Source organism: Gadus chalcogrammus, chromosome 7 (genome assembly GCF_026213295.1).
Source record: "Gadus chalcogrammus isolate NIFS_2021 chromosome 7, NIFS_Gcha_1.0, whole genome shotgun sequence".
Classification (NCBI taxonomy): domain Eukaryota; kingdom Metazoa; phylum Chordata; class Actinopteri; order Gadiformes; family Gadidae; genus Gadus; species Gadus chalcogrammus.
In genome coordinates this window covers 280358-280726 of record NC_079418.1, presented here as the reverse complement: position 1 = coordinate 280726, position 369 = coordinate 280358, and positions in this window count along the sequence as shown.

Genomic DNA, 369 nt, shown 5'->3' with positions numbered 1-369 from the left:
GTTCTGAACACTTAATTTGTGTTTTGGCGAACACATGAATCTCTTCCTTCAACTGATCTTACTTTCCATCCTTTTGTGCTTTTATATTTTCATACAACACGGGACAGCACACCTTTCACCACAGAGAAGCTAAGGTACAGTTTGCTAAATGTCATGTTTTCTTAAGATTATTGGTCATATATTCTCACTGTATTAATATATTCTAAATGAATCGGTTACCAGTCCAGGTTGATTGTTTCCAGGTTCCTACTGTAAAAGAGATATTGATCTCAGAGAGTCATCCTGTCTGAATAAAGGAATATGGGTCAGAACATCAATAACTAGTTTCACTGTGTTGAGGGCATTTTTATATGGAACCTCTGGTCCAGG